At 29.9% G+C, this 15,480-nt stretch overlaps 12 non-coding genes across 12 annotated transcripts; all 12 read right to left on the bottom strand.

Moving 5' to 3' along the window:
* Positions 1-3,137: 3,137 nt before the first annotated feature.
* Positions 3,138-3,209, bottom strand: N0V89_012706. Its single transcript has one exon. It is a non-coding gene; the product is annotated as a tRNA-Met (tRNA).
* A 101-nt stretch (positions 3,210-3,310) lies between these two features.
* Positions 3,311-3,383, bottom strand: N0V89_012705. Its single transcript has one exon. It is a non-coding gene; the product is annotated as a tRNA-His (tRNA).
* A 605-nt stretch (positions 3,384-3,988) lies between these two features.
* N0V89_012704 lies at positions 3,989-4,061 on the bottom strand. The gene has a single exon. It is a non-coding gene; the product is annotated as a tRNA-Phe (tRNA).
* An 881-nt stretch (positions 4,062-4,942) lies between these two features.
* Positions 4,943-5,014, bottom strand: N0V89_012703. Its single transcript has one exon. It is a non-coding gene; the product is annotated as a tRNA-Ala (tRNA).
* Positions 5,015-5,042: 28 nt separating this feature from the next.
* On the bottom strand, positions 5,043-5,115 carry N0V89_012702. Its single transcript has one exon. It is a non-coding gene; the product is annotated as a tRNA-Glu (tRNA).
* Positions 5,116-5,844: 729 nt separating this feature from the next.
* N0V89_012701 lies at positions 5,845-5,917 on the bottom strand. Its single transcript has one exon. It is a non-coding gene; the product is annotated as a tRNA-Met (tRNA).
* Positions 5,918-6,025: 108 nt separating this feature from the next.
* On the bottom strand, positions 6,026-6,096 carry N0V89_012700. Its single transcript has one exon. It is a non-coding gene; the product is annotated as a tRNA-Thr (tRNA).
* Positions 6,097-10,858: 4,762 nt separating this feature from the next.
* N0V89_012699 lies at positions 10,859-10,930 on the bottom strand. The gene has a single exon. It is a non-coding gene; the product is annotated as a tRNA-Ile (tRNA).
* An 811-nt stretch (positions 10,931-11,741) lies between these two features.
* Positions 11,742-11,814, bottom strand: N0V89_012698. The gene has a single exon. It is a non-coding gene; the product is annotated as a tRNA-Asp (tRNA).
* Positions 11,815-11,894: 80 nt separating this feature from the next.
* N0V89_012697 lies at positions 11,895-11,966 on the bottom strand. Its single transcript has one exon. It is a non-coding gene; the product is annotated as a tRNA-Lys (tRNA).
* Positions 11,967-11,993: 27 nt separating this feature from the next.
* N0V89_012696 lies at positions 11,994-12,071 on the bottom strand. The gene has a single exon. It is a non-coding gene; the product is annotated as a tRNA-Val (tRNA).
* A 1,044-nt stretch (positions 12,072-13,115) lies between these two features.
* On the bottom strand, positions 13,116-13,186 carry N0V89_012695. Its single transcript has one exon. It is a non-coding gene; the product is annotated as a tRNA-Asn (tRNA).
* Between the last annotated feature and the right edge of the window lie 2,294 nt (positions 13,187-15,480).

Raw genomic sequence — 15,480 nt, 5'->3', positions numbered from 1 at the left:
GGACTAGTATAATGAATGCAATAACTATAGGTAATAAGACTGTTCAACAATATGACATTAATTGGTCATATCTTATACGTGGAAATGAGGCTCTCGCCCAGATGAAAGTAAAAATCATAATACAAGCTTTTACACCTATAACTAAACCACTTACTAATGTTCCTATTACTGTACTATAATTATCAAAGTTAATAACATTAAAATTAGATTCATTATCTGTTAAAGACATATAACTATCACCAGCAATATTTTGTAATAACAATAAATATGGATAAAGGAAATAGTTAAAGTCAAAAAGATAACCACCTAAAAATAAAATACTGTTTAAAATACAAATAAGTACAATACTAGCATATTCAGCTAAAAAGAAAAATACAAAAATAACAGCTGAATGTTCAGTCATAAACCCACTAACTAATTCTGATTCAGCCTCTGCCAAATCAAAGGGTGCTCTGTTTGTTTCTGCAATAGATCCTATAAAGAACACAAGGAATATAGGAAATAAAGGTATTATATATCAAATAGCTCTTTGAGCTTCTATAATAACAGTTATGTCTAAACTACCTGCTAATAACACTACAAGAAGAATAGCAGAACTTAATATTAATTCATAGCTAATTAATTGAGCTGTACTCCTTAAAGAACCTAAAAAAGCATATTTAGAATTAGCAGATCATCCTGCTAATAATATTCCATATGTAGCTAAGGAAGACATAGCTAAAAGATATAGTATACCAATATTGTAATCTAGTATCATTAAACCAGGACCATATGGTATAACAGCATAACCTAATAATGAAAATATTAAAGTTATAATAGGACCAAGAAAAAATAAAATATATTCGCTTGTGTAGGAGAAACATATTCTTTTAATAAAAGTTTAAGGGCATCTGCAAAAGCTTGAAGTAGACCGTATCAACCAACTGCATTGGGCCCTACTCTTCTTTGCATACTAGCCATTGTTTTTCTTTCTGCTATGGTTATAAAAGCTACGGTTAATAATACAGGCACGGTAATAGCTAATACCTCCAGAATGGACATAATTGTTTGTAAATATAACATCGTTTAATAAAAATAGACTATTATAAAGTTACACATAAGGATGGCATATTTTAAAGGATAGTACAAGTATATCTGTTAAATAAATATATTAGATATTTTAATAATTTTTAGCGTGTAATTTTAAAGAATATCTTTGTAAATAATACTTATTTCCTATGCTTTATTTTAGAATTTGTATATTATAGATAAAACAAGATAAACTTTGTAATAGCACAAGTATAATTAATAAAATATCCGCTATCTAATATATAAATCAAACCATTTAAGATAAGGATTCTACCTCTAAAACTGTACCTATGATTTCTGGAGTTATAACTGGATAGTTATATGTGTGTTTAATATAGAAGTTATTAATCGATGACCCAAACCTATACTGATCAGAAATGGTGGAAGATCTTATAATAGAGACCAGCTTAGTTTTTTTTTCATTATCTAGGTACCCCGGGTGATTTAAAGGAAAACCCTGGTAATTAAGAGGTCTATTAGGGTTAGCATTATTATGTAAAAGTTGAGCTATTAACATTATACTTAATTTTTGCCTAGGATTAGAGGTTTCACCAGCTGTACTACCCAAAAAATTAGTATTAGCATTATAATTACTAGACATAAGCAATATACTTATAATTATAATACCTAATAAAAAACAACCTGTAATGAATCACACTTCAAGAATGGACATATTTGTTTGTATATATAACATTGTTTAATAAAAATAGACTATTATAAAGTTACACATAAAGATGGCATATTTTAAAGGATAGTACAGTATATCTGTTAAATAAATATATTAGATATTTTAATAATTTTTTTTAATTGTAAATTTTTGATGTATAAATATGATGTATAAATATGATGTATAAATATGATGTATAAATATGATGTATAAATATGATGTATAAATATGATGTATAAATATGATGTATAAATATGATGTATAAATACGATGTACACATTATTATATATTTATATATGTATATTTTGTTAAGAATATCTTTTTTAAAATATATATCTTTTTTAAAATATATAACTTTTTTTTATAAATTACTTGGATAGCAGTAAGCCGAGTCTTGTCTTGTAAGATTTGACTAAAAAAGATTTATGCAGGCTTTCTTTTTAAATAAAATAAAACACGCTAGGTTTTTATTTTTTATTTTTCTGTGAATTACCTAGGCTTGTGCCTCACTTTAATCTCCAAAGTTATGTTTAAATCACGGACTTTCCTGTTATATTATGATCTTTAAGTTAATAAAGTAAATATAACTTACATTTTATATCACAAGTTAGATTTTTAATATTTTTAAGTATCTTTTCTTACCTTTAATAACAACAAACGTAATATCTTGACCTAGTTACTAAAACGTTAATACTTATGTTAAATATTCTGAGATTAGTCCGTTCACTATTGAAGAAATACCTATGATGCTCTGGAATATTTCAAATAAACTCTATAATATTATTAAACCTACTAATGTTTTTATTACAAACTTTACACATAGTCATTGTATTGTTAAGCTGTTAACTCTAAAACCTCTTTGCGTAAAGGTAATTATAATAGGGCTATTATTTATTTCATTTATAAGATTTGTTCTTATGTCATCTAGAAAATAAGTTAATTCCGTTAATTTATATAGAAAACCTAGAAAGCTGAAACCTTTTGCAATATTGTTGGAATTAACCTCACCACTATTACCACCAGATCCATTCTTACCCTTGATGCACTATTACCTCGATAATTCTTATAACCTTTGTAATTAACAGTATTATATGTGTATTGTTGTCAAATGTTTGACTTTGTGAAGCAATAGCATCTTTAACAGGATAGTAATATTCCGTCACACTTTAAATATATTTACAAAATCTGAGTCTGCCTATGGGTTTGAACCATATAAATAAAAACATATTTATGCCTTTATGCCTTTGCACAGGCTTTTTTTGTGTATGCTAATATATTAGCTGAATTTAATAAACTTTATGGGATAAATATAAATGTAATAAGGATACCACTGCTCATACAACGGATTCCATATAATGTTATGATATAATTAGTGATAGAATTAACATTTTTTGTTGTTTTAAGCCAGGAGAGAAAATTGAATTCCCATTCTTAATGCATGAAATTAATGTTCTACCGATTGAACTATCCTGGCTTACTCACCTAAATTCGCCATATTTTCGATCTTACATAGCTCAAAAAGAAGCTGTGCAGTATTTTTTTTTTTATAATTGTCGTTGAGAAGGCCTGAGCCTGGGAGGATACCCTGAATCGAACAGGGAACTTACTGTTCCACATACAGTTGTTCTACCGATTGAACTATATCCACCTTAAATTGTTTGTTCTATGTAGGGGTGATTCGAACACCCATAAGTAAATACCAAAAATTTATGACTTACCATTAGTCTACTACATATTAAAATAAGTATTTCAATTATAAACAATAGTTCTTTCAAAAATAAAAAGTCTTATTTTGATTAAGAGTTATTTAATATATTTAAAAATCTATGTATAGAATAAGTTATAAAAATAAAAATTTTATGGGTAATAAGACTCGAACTTATATGAATTAACTTCACCCCGTCCTAAGCGGGACCTGTCTACCAATTTCAGCATACCCATTTTTTTCCATTTAAATTAAACTAAATATATGAATTCTTAATATCCCCTTAGAAATTTTTAAAGGGTAAGAAATAAAGGATTCGAACCTTTAACCCAATACACTGATCAAGATATATTTTGCTCTACCAATTGAGCTAATTTCTCTTTTGTTTAAAAATTTTCTTGCTCCTAATAAAAGTACAATAAAACCACATTAATCTATTTAAACCGGAGTGGGATTTATATATGTCTCGACTGTGGCCAGTATCTACTAGCTGATATAATTACCACTCTTTCTTCTATAGAGGAAGATCGATGGTTATCTACTCACCTTGCCCAAGATAAGATTTGAACTTATAACCTAAACACCTTCAAAGTTTCGCTCTACCAATTGAGCTACCTGGGCTTTTTTTTTGTAAGTTACCCCTATTTATCTACAGCTAATATACTTCATCTATTTTTAAAGACAGCTCCATTCTTTTTATATTTAGAATAGTTCATTCACTAATCTTTAAGAAATTAGCAGCTTGTACATTATAATTAAAAAGTTTTTCCTTACCTGTTTCAAGATATAGTTATTTAACTGGTGAATATAGACGAGATGAAAAAGACATTTTTAACTTAGACTCTTCACTGTGTTCTCTACCTAAAAAAGGATGGTTATTATTATTTCTTTCCTTCATTTGTACTATAGTGGAGTAAAAATGCTTAAACCCTAATGAAGAACCAGCCAATTTAAGTATATTGTAGGTTGATTTTATAGTATCTAAATAAAACTGTTCTCTCAAAGTAACATCTTCTTTAGCACAACGCTCAAGTATCTCCAACCTGAATACACTTAAACCATACTTTAGAATATCTGAGTATATAACAGACCTATGTTTATATGTTTTAAGATAATTAGTATCTAAATAACATTTAATTCTTCTGTTTAGAACCGTACTACTTCCTACATAAGAACTACCAGTAACTGTATTTATTCACCTGTAAACACCAGACTTACCTTTATTATCCTTTCAAAATTCTGCTTTCTGATCTTCCATGTTATCATACACGAATAGGGGAGTAACGGATAGAACTTAATTTAAAATTTAAATCTTAATAGGAAAAGGAAAATAAACTTACAAATAAATAAGGTATTAGAAAGACGCAACATAAAAAGCTCAACATACTTTTTTTGTTTTTAAAGAAATCAAAAATAAAATACAATCTTTTTTGCAAAATGATCTTTTGTATTTTTTTATATAATAATAAATGAATAATAATTTTAAATTTAATTTTACCATCTGGAGATATTAGGACTCGATCCTAAAATAACGATATGCAAAATCGCAGTTTTACCAATTAAACTATATCCCCTTAAGTTTATAAACCTTTATTTTTTGTTAAGCCCAAACGGGGTTCGAACCCGTGCATAGAACAGTGAAAATGTTATGTCTTAACCACTTGACTATTGGGCCTTAGAGCTGATATAAAACTTAAACCGATAGTTTAAAAAGATAACTAAAGATGATAGCTTAAACTAACAGCTTACAATGTTAGCTAAAATGCTAGTTTAATTCTGCTTTTGCTTCTGTAATAAAATAATAAAGCATGTGTTATACAAAAATATAATGTTTATATAACTGTGTAACTAAAAAGCATATCAGAAAAACAAAAGTATATACGAAACAAATTATAGTAGATTGAAAATACATACTAAAAAAAGGAATAACAAAGTAAAATTTAAACATATAAAGCTAAAAAGCTGAAAAATTACTAAACTTTAATAATCTTTTTTATTAATAATAGCATATATTTTATTTAGGCTTATTTAAAGCCTTATCCGAAGAACGACTTGAACGTTCACGACATAATGTCAACAAAGCTTAAATTTGTCCTGTCTACCAATTCCAGCACTCGGATTTTTTTTTATGAATAAAACATAAAAAAAAAAATGTTTTATAAAACAAGCTATAGTGAATTACATATAAATTTTTTCTTATATAATTCATAAGCTAAATTGATTTATAATATATTTTTATAGTATGCTCTCTGCTTTGTAAGTATTTGGTAACTTTACGTGTAAATACGCAGTAGTGTTACATACTGTCGCCCCCCCCCACCTTTTTAACCAATTACTGGCCTACAGTAGGCGAATACAGGTTTAGTGGGTACTAGTATGCATAGTGGATGTAGATCTCACCTTTTAAGGCCAGAATGATTCGAACACTCATCTGAGCTATTATGAGCAGCTTGCTTTACCTATTAAGCTATAGCCTTTACGTGTATAGAGGCTATGCGGACAGAGGATTTGCACCCCTATTTACTGGGCATGAGCCAGGTATGTTACTATTACATCAATCCGCATTAATTTAGATATCTGTAACTAGCCCGGTACGAGATTTGCACTCATATCTTCCGATTACAAAACGGGTGCATTACTATTATGCAAACCAGGCTAAAGTGTATTTTTTATGATAAGTATGTTATTTAGTTAGTGAAACCCTGTAATTATCAACTAGTTAATATCCTAGTTCCAAAAAATTAGTACTTTATACCTTAGAACATCAAAGCCCTTACAGCCAAAGCCTATTATCCATTGCAATCGGTTACCATCGCCACGGCGATAGAATGGAATAATTACAGTCTAATATGTTATAACTAACATACGTGCGGATCGTAATGTTATACTACGTTTCTAAGAGTATCCTAAGGTAAGCTTCGTGCCTAGATGCATTCAGCACTTATCTTAACTAACATAGCTTTCCTGCCATGCCTATACTATAAATAAATACTTGAGTATTAAGTATTACCAATCGTAACTAGAGTCATCTTTTTTAGTGTATTCCCTAGTTAGATGTTTTGAATTTGATATAGGAAATTAGTTTTTTACAAATTAATCTGTATTACTGTTCTTATTCACAAGATACCCATTATCCATTTACTAAGAATAACCTATTCTCGTTCTCAACCCTTTTTAATATCTCAGCGTATAAACAACAGGTAAACCATAGGTTACCATACCCAACTCCTTTCGTACGAAGGGGCTATCCTTATTTTACTCTAATTTCCTCTAGAAGATAGAAACCATACTGTCTCACGACGTATTTAACCCAGCTCGTGTAGCTCTTTAATCGACGAACAGTCGTACCCTTCATGATTCCTACATTCATGTGGATGAGCTAAGCCGACATCGAGGTGCCAAACTGCGCACTCAATTTGTACTCTCTGGCGCAATTAGCCTGTTATCCCCAGCGTAGCTTTTTCAATAATACAAGACCTTTCCTTACTGCGTCTTGCGGTCTTTATGCCCTGCTTACGCAACTGATAGACGTGTATGTCAAACAGTAAAGCAAGATTAAGCCATTAAACTTTGGAAGTATATATCAATATCATTTTTATTATGATTAAAAATAACTGATAGTATTATCTATATAAAAACTTGTAAGTAATTATTAATGATTAATACCATATATACACCTATTTTCCACATAGGTAAAATCTTACTTAGCTTAAATTGTTTTAATTCTAACTCAAATAGAAATATAACTGAATTAGTTATAGATACTTAAACCTTTATTTCGTTTCTTGACTAGTGAATAGTCAATTATGCACCTGGATTGCACATATAAAGTAAATATAAAAAATAACAAACTAAATATAATTAATTTAAAAATACATAAAGCAATAATTTAATAAAGCCCTATGTATTTTGCGTATTGCATATTACAAAATTAAATTTGGATACTCCCAGGTACTCTTTATGGGATCTGTGCCCCATAAACCATCTGCTAGCCATTGTCTCCTGAGATTTATCTCCTTTTCTGGATTACCTTCAGACGTCGGTAAACAATATGAATGTAAACATATTCTACTGATATAACAGTCAGAGTAAAGGTGTTTCAATTGTGTATAGCAACTACCTTATTCACTAGAACCTGTCAAATTATACCCTATAACTAGTAACAGTAAAGCTGCATGGGGTCTTCTCGTCTATCTAGAGATAGGCAGTATCTTCACTGCCATTCCAATTTCACTGAGCCAACCATTGAGACAGCTGTTGCATCGTGAGATCATTCATGCGCGACATCATTTAAATGCCAAGGTATTTCGCTACCTTAGGACCCTTATAGGTAAGGCCGCCATTAAATGGGGGTTCCTTCAAAACCTAAACTATTTTAGTCGTCTAAGAAAATCCGTTAACCAGCCATCATTGGGCAGATAGCGCACTCTATACATTGATTTACATCTTACGCAAAGTGCTGTGTTTTAATTAAACAGTCGTGCAACACCATTCTATGTCTCCTCTTCCTATCCTGATATTAATCAGTAGGAATGGCACACCTTCTCCCTCAGTTACGGTGTCAATTTGCCGAGTTCCTTAATGGTTGTTAGCTCAAACGCCTTCGTATTCTCTACTAGCTTACTTGTGGTAGTTTTTAGGTACGGTTTTTTTTCTTAATCTTAAATTGAGCTATAGTTTATTTCCTAAGAAAAAAAATGCAAAAAAATATTTTAATACTTTTATAGTTTTTTCTTTTCGCCCTCGGAATTCATATAATTCCTTCAGAAGTATGTTTTTTTTCCAGAACATTTTACTCTAGTTTATGTTGTCAAAACATTTCCTTTTTCCTCATCACTTTACCCTTTAGGTTAAATTTAGAGACCGATTTAATCCAAGTTCAGCCCTTATAGGGATCATTCTCCTCGACTAACCCATAAGCTTAAGGCGAGAGATTACTCTTTTTCGTTACTCATGTCAGCATTCTCACTTGGGATATTTTATTGTAATTTACTGTTTATGCAGCCAAGCAAACTTTCATCTATATATACAACGTTCATCCTACTCGATAATAATAAATCTACAGGTGTTGTTTGATTTTGCAAAGAGTAATTGCTATCTGTGTTTTTATTGAACTCATGGTACCTTCCTCTTATATAGATATACCTAGCATCTGTTTGCAATACTAATTTACCCAACGTTCCGCTACCCCATAAATAATACTTAAATAACTTTAAGTATATTAAAATAGGCTTAACTTATTCCTATCTTTAATGATGGATCCTGCTTAAGCCTAATAATATTCTTATGGACAAGGTGTCGGTGTTTTGTTTTAGATCCGTTATATCTTCGGCGCTTTTAACTTTTAAGGTTAACTAATTAACCTTTTGAACCAGTGCTCTGTTACGAGGTCTTTAAAAAATGGCCGCTTCTAAGCCTATTTCCTGGTTGTATAGTTTAAATACTTCCTTACTTTCACTTAACAAAAACTTTGGAACCTTAAACACTTGTTCTGGGCTGTTTCCCCTTTTGACATACAACCTTATCGTTAAATGTCTGATAGTTCAACATTCATCATTGCCCTTCCGAGAGCAAATCCTCGCGAATAGAGTCTTCACGACCCCCCCATATGCACAGGGCATTACAATCCTAAAGAGGGTATATAACCCCAAAGGGTAATAAAATCCCTCCGAAAAATAATGCACAATTGTCCGAGATCACAGTTCTGTACCTGCTATGATGTAATTAAACCACATACTTACATATGTTTCGCGGAAAACCAGCTATAGTAGTCAGGATTGTCTTTCACTAACTTACCACAGTTCTTTGGATATCTTTACAACGATAACCCATTCGGCCTTTTATATGCCTGACCATGGTAAGATCACTACTCTTCGGGTCTCTATTTAGATACTAATTCATTAATTAATAATTGGATTATCTAGGCAAATTATATAATATTAACGTCTAATCTTAGAAAACAATATTAGCTTTCTATATTAGAGTTTTATGTTTTATTTTTAGTTACTTGCTTGCATCTAATTAGAACTTGCTGACCCATTATACAAAAGGTACGCTCTCATATGTTTATTAAACTTACCTTGAGCTGCTTATAAGACTACAATTTATTTCTGGTTTCCTTCACAGTACTTTACTCTATCGCTTGTATATTATATTAAGGCTTAGAGGAAGGTTCCCCTTTATTCAAACAGATTAACCCATTTTACTTGCAGCCTATTATCTAGTTTCATTCACACTACTCATAGAATCTCGTTTGATTTATTTTCCTGAAGCTACTAAGATACTTCAATTCACTCCGTTTCAGTCGAAAAATTTAGCCATTGGGTCTTTTGAATTATACCCAAGTTTTATTTAATATACAGCTTTTTAAGCTCTCTAATAGTCTCTTTATATACTTGCCATAAAATTACCTCTTAAAATATATAACAAATATTTTTAAGAGTTTAAAATTATGAAATAATACATTACATATCAAATACATTACTATATATTTATATATACAATTTTTTTTTAATCATATATCGGGTTATTATGATTCGAACATAACTATTCCTCAACCCAAATGAGGCGCCTAACCAACCCGGCCCTAACCCGCTTATAATGCTAAATGTATTTTATAAAAACATTATATTTATAAAAACACTTTACATTTATATAAAAACATCCTATTTATAAAAACATCCTATTTATAAAAACATCCTATTTATAAAAACATCATACCTTAAAAACACCATATATTTATAAAAACATCCTATATTTATAAAAACATCGTATACCCTATAACTAGTAACAGTAAAGCTGCATGGGGTTTTCTCGTCTATTTATCTCCTTTTCTGGATTACCTTCAGACGTCGGTAAACAATATGAATGTAAACATACTCTACTGATATAACAACCAGAGTAAAGGTGTTTCAATTATGTATAGCAACTACCTTATTGACTAGAACCTATTAAACTATATTTTTATAAAAACATCCTATATCTATATAAACATCTATTTATATAAAAAATACATTACAGAGAATATCCGATTCGAACGGATGTGGTTTTTCAACCAAATAAGTTTCAAGCTTATCACTATAAACCACTCAGTCAATTCTCTATTAATTTATAAAGCTTATGTTTCAATGTATAATCCTAGTTTTATAAGTAACTGTAAACTCTATAAGTTAACTTTAATAATTGATTAATTAAATTAACGGAGTACTTGTTTTTAAATATCTTTAAGGCCAGTTGTTACTAGTGAACATATTTATAAACATATATATAATTTTTGGTAAACAATATAAATGTTATTTAGAGTAAAAAATATATTAAAACATAAAATATATTTTTCACCCTTAAAGTGCGTACAAGACTCGAACTTGTAAGAACATGTCCGTAGCATGTCATTATACCAATTTAACTAACGCACTGATTGATTCCTCAACGAATTGAACGTCGATCACATCCTTATCAAAAATGCGCTTTACCTATTAAGCTAAGGAACCTTAATTATATAAATAATAACATAATAAAAATTAATAGAATATCCTTAAAAAAATACAACAACTTAAAATGAGATTAAAACATTTTTATAAAAAAATTATTAAATTCAAATAAGTGGTATTATAAATTCGAATAAGTGATATTATAAATCTAAATTTATAAACAATATAAGAATATTATCTAGTAATTAATATTTATACTATAAAAATAGTTTTTATAAAATAAATAATCTTAAAATATCATTATATTTATAACAAGAGCATCCAGACTTGAACTGGAAATTTGAAGTTTGAAGCTTCCTATTTTACCAATTAAACTATACTCTTTTTAATAAAATTTCTAACACCATATAATGTAACTAAGGAAGTGTCATAAACTTAAAAATATATTTATCTAAGTTAAACTGTATACCATAAACTATATCAAGTTCAATGTTCTTTTTTTTTTTATATAAGTTAGCATAGTTAAATAATTTTATGATAATTTGGTTATTATATTAATTTAGCTATTTATATAGACATAGTAGTTTTTACCCTTTCCGGAAAAGAGTGGATTTGAACCACCAGGTGTTAAACACAATATTTAGCAAATATCTCGCCTTACCAATAGCAACTTTTCCTTTCCTGCAGGTACCCTTAGGGTTCCTAAAGGAACCCTACAAGGGTAGTTATAAATATAGTCTTGTTAAATGTTTTATATTTTTAAATTAAATATAATCTTAAAATCAAATACTATGTTATAATAGAATACAATGTTAGAATCAAATACTATGCTATAATAGAATAAAATGTTAGAATCAAATACAATAAAATACGAGTTAGACCGGACTCGAACCAGCACCTCCTTTCGTGACAAGAAAAGCCTCTACCAATTAAGTTACTAACTCTACGGCTAACCGAATTCGAATCGGTATAAATCGTTTGGAAGACGACAAGTTTACCATTAACCTATAGCCGTATATATTCACAAGATCTAAGGGACTTGAACCCTTATAATAATGATTAAAAGTCATACGCTTTACCATTAAGCTAAGATCTCTTTATATCTACCCACGGCTGTGGGTGGTAAGAAATAAGTGAAGTGATTCGAACACTTAACCTGCCGCGTGTAAAACGGATGCTCTACCAATTGAGCTAATTTCTTTTTTTATGTATAAAAATATATATATTATAATATGATTACAATGAATTCTTTTTTCTTTCAAAGTTATAACTATACAACCCACCATCGCTAATAATAGTATAATAGAAGTAATTATTAATCATATAGAATAATTACCATATAATATGTTTCCTATACTTGTTATATGAGAAGTTTCTGCTAAATATCCGTCTCATGATACAGATGTTACATTCGTTAATTTTTTTTTTATACTAAAATTATAGAATAAACCATTAGTCATCACCATGTAAGGTAAAACATTATTAACAAAATAATTAAAAAAACTACCTAATAATATAGCTAAGGGTATACTATTAATACTGTCTATTAGCAATTCAGATATTCTTACATTTATTAACATCAATATAAATAAAAATAAAATAGATACAGCTCCAATATACACTAACAAGTAAGCTATTCCATAAAATTTAGTCCTGTTAAAATTAAATAACCAGAGATAGATAAAAATAAACCTATTAAAAATAAAACAGATACAATAGGATTTTTACTTATAATAACTAATATACCGAATAATATGGCAATTATGTGTAACAAATCTAAATTATATACACTATAACCATTAAATGTAGTTTCATTAACTATATACAACATATAAAATTGTTAATTACCAGTTTCATGACCATTCTTAGACACCTATTACATTTCTAATCACTAGACTACATTTCTAATCGCTTTATTCCACTTAAAAATTCTTATATTACGCTTAAACAATTCTGATATCACGCTTAAACAAAAAAATCCTAAAATGAAAGTTATGACTATTTCAGCCCATAATGCAAAAAAACTAAAAATGATAGTTATGACTATAGCTAAGAAATAATGTAATAGGTAAATAAAATTCTTGTAAATGTTTGAAAAGTAAATAACAAGTTTATATAAAATTGTAAGAAATGTTTGAAACTAAAATATAGGGGGGTAATTTAAGGGTATTGGATATAGACTATTTACTTTTAATTCGCTAATACCACAAGCCCTTAAAATAAATCGAGCCCTTAAAATAAATCGAGCCCTTAAAATGAATCGAACATTTATCAGAATATTAACAGTATTCTGCTCTACCGTTGAGCTATAAAGGCTATTAATTAAAATATTATACCCAAATATCTAGAAAGCTATTTTACCCTAAGGAATGATATCACTTTGGCTAGGAGACAAGAGATTCGAACTCTTAAAAGCACAAAACTATTGAGTTTACAGCTCAACCCTTCTTACCAATAAAGGAACTCTCCTTTATATTATGTTTTAAATACTTTTTAATATTTTTTTTAGTTTTTACGGTTGTCTTCGTTTTTCAACCGTTTAACTGTCCGGTCACTTTTCAACCGTTTTTACTGCTCAGTAGTTGTTTTTTTGCTTTAAAAGTAATAGTATTAGATAAAAATCTATTTTAATAAGAACACTTAAATCTATTTTAATAAGAACACTTAAAAAGCATATTAAAATCACAAAGTAAACAATATATGAGCCTGGCTATGGATTTGAACCATATAAATAAAATCATATTTATGCCTTTTACACAGGCTTTTTTTGGGTGTATCGTTAATATTAATTAATCCCGGGCTAGTTCCCCAACCCGAACCGTATTTCGACTTAACACCAATTAGAGTCACGCATACGAAGATTCTTCTGTCAAAAGATCTAAACCCATAAATTTAGAATACCAAACAACAGCCACCAAACTTATTGCGCATACTCCTTTCAGCGCCTGACGAGTGGTTAGTACCTATCTGAGATAAGATTCACCGTGATGTGATTACTCACGATTACTAGTAATTCCTTTTTCATGCAGTCGAATTTCAGACTACAATCCATACTTTATCCTGTTTTGGGGATTAGCTCCAATTCGCATTATTGCATCCCTTTGTAAAGGTACATGTGGCACGTCTATAGCCCACAATATTAAGGCCATGATGACTTGTCTTAGTCCCTGTTATCACATCCAATTGTAGGTGGAGAGCTGTCTTATTGTATTAAATAAAACAAGGGTTTACGTTAATTTAATGGACCTAACCAAATCTCACGACATTAACTGAAGACAGCCATGCAACGCATGTGGTCTAAACCTTAGGTTTACATATAAAGTAAACCTCTTTTTTTTAGATCATTCAAATTGTGGTAAGGTTATTCGAGGATCATCGAATTAAATAACATACTTCACTACTGGTTTCAGAAACGGTCTAATGATTTCAGTTCCTGCGTTGCCACATTACTCTTGAGGTGGAGTGCTTCCACTTTCATTTATAGTTCAGCCTAAGGCTAACCTATGGCACTCATCATTGTCTGCCCAGGCTACGGGGGGTATCTAATCCTCTTCACTTTCTGAGCCTTCGTCCCTCAACGTCAGTTATAGTACTTTTTTATTAAGAATTTTTAGAGTAAAATTTCTTATTCTTAGATTGAACTTTTTGATTGTTGTTGATTTTTGTTTCAATTTTTAAGCACTTGTACATAGAGGTTTGCCTTCGCCGTTATCAGTCTTATTAGTATTAGCCGATTTCATCTGTACTCCAATAATTCTGACATTTTCCTCTCACATATCAAACTCAAGTGTGGCAGGTACTTTTATAAGCCTTTGCACACCGTCTAGGTACCCTATATACCTGTTAAAGATGACTAACACTCGTCTCCCTTGTCTTACCGCGGCTGCTGGCACAAGATTTGGCCGAGACCTATAGATATAAAGTTTTCATTATAAGCTTTATCCAGAATTTTATAAGACCTAGTCAAGCAAGTTAATAAACCATTTATATTAACTCTCATTCCTGCAAGTTGCTGGTTCAGCCGTTAGGCCATTGACCAAAATTCCTCACTGCTGTACTATACGCACTGGGGTTTTTTCAGACCCAGTGTGGTCAATAGACCTCTCAGTCTTGACTACGGACATAAGCTAAATATGACATTACCATACTTACTACTTATCCGATGGTTATTAATAATCAACTAAGAGCGAAATACTTTTTCTTTCAAAAACATTTTATTATTATCTATTAACCTATCAACATAACCTTCAATTTAGCAGGGTATTTGGGGTGGTTAGAGGTTAGATTTAGTATTAATATATAAAAACAAACTGTTAGTATAAGGGATTTATTTTGCCTTACTCTTAGGTAGCCATAACACCACTTACTCACCTGTACACCACTTCAATATACATAATTTTAACAAATTAAATATTGACGTTCGATTAGCATGTGTCAAGCATTTGCATAGCGTTCAATCAGAGCCATCATCAAACTCAAATAAAAAATTGTTTTAAGTAATTCTTATATAAGAATCAAACCTCTACGGAGGTATTATAGATAACAAGTTTTTTATGTTATTTTTTTTATAAACTACCGTTAAACTAATAGAATTATGTAAGATAATTGTT

The sequence above is a fragment of the Didymosphaeria variabile genome, assembly GCF_027946475.1.
Source record: "Didymosphaeria variabile strain IMI 356815 chromosome Unknown scaffold_11, whole genome shotgun sequence".
NCBI lineage: Eukaryota > Fungi > Ascomycota > Dothideomycetes > Pleosporales > Didymosphaeriaceae > Didymosphaeria > Didymosphaeria variabile.
The sequence above is the reverse complement of the archived record's forward strand: the minus strand, read 5'-3'. Positions and strand labels throughout refer to the sequence as shown.